Below are 836 nucleotides of genomic sequence, written 5' to 3' on the forward strand. Positions count from 1 at the left end.
CTCGATGAGTCTTGTCACCTACCTGTGTCTTAGCTGAAATAAGAACCTCCTATTTGGTAATCTTGACCACCTCACCTACACCTACCCAGAGATGTTTGGGGCAGTTGCAGAAACCGTTGGTAGGAGTAGTCTGTTTTGCCAAGATAGTGTCATTTTACTAGTCTCCAGATACTGGACGCCAAGTAGTACATATCCTTTGCAGTTGTATAGGAGTAGGTGATATAACCTCAAGACTTGTGAATTGCATGAGATTGTGATGTCGGGCTCGTTTGCTTTACATCCTTTTAATTTGAAATTAATAAAGGTTAATTTAGATTGGTTTTATTAGTTGATTTATATATTTATGAAATGTAACATTCTTTCAATTTGGAATTTCAGGATTAATTTAAATTGGATTATACTTTCTCAAATTTCGAAAACCTAACCAAGTTTGCCCTCTTCGCCATACCTGACATCCGCACGTGGATGACCAAGTGCCAAAAGTGGGCCAGAAAAATGATCTGAATCATGGACAGGTTTTCATTTTGCAAGTCTGCAAGTGATGCCAGATACATTAACCTTAGAATAGTAAAAGCATAAATTTCCTATGTCCATGGCCTAATTTTTCCTCTATTTTGCAGAAAGTCTGGAAGCTTGACCTACTCCTGGTGTTTGGGAAAGCAAGAGTGAAATGGAAATAACAGCATGACGTGCAGGTAGGTGAAGTTGATTATCTTCTATACTGGGAGTAGAGAAAAATATTAATGATCCTATCGCCTACTATTTGAGTAGTATAACTTCACAAAATGTCAGTTTCATAATTTGACATCTAGCTTGTCATTACACTTGAATTTTTT

The 836-nt window shown here is 37.1% G+C and overlaps 1 long non-coding RNA gene across 2 annotated transcripts in view; it reads left to right on the plus strand.

Annotated features, from left to right (window-relative positions):
- Positions 1–836, plus strand: part of LOC119585847 — a 6,513-nt gene that overhangs the window by 3,048 nt on the left and 2,629 nt on the right. For both annotated transcript variants that reach the window (XR_005229907.1, XR_005229908.1), the window contains exon 4: positions 621–695. This is a non-coding gene — a long non-coding RNA (uncharacterized LOC119585847). The remainder of the gene's footprint in view (positions 1–620; positions 696–836) is intronic.

This window comes from Penaeus monodon, chromosome 20 (assembly GCF_015228065.2).
Source record: "Penaeus monodon isolate SGIC_2016 chromosome 20, NSTDA_Pmon_1, whole genome shotgun sequence".
Taxonomy (NCBI): Eukaryota; Metazoa; Arthropoda; class Malacostraca; order Decapoda; family Penaeidae; genus Penaeus; species Penaeus monodon.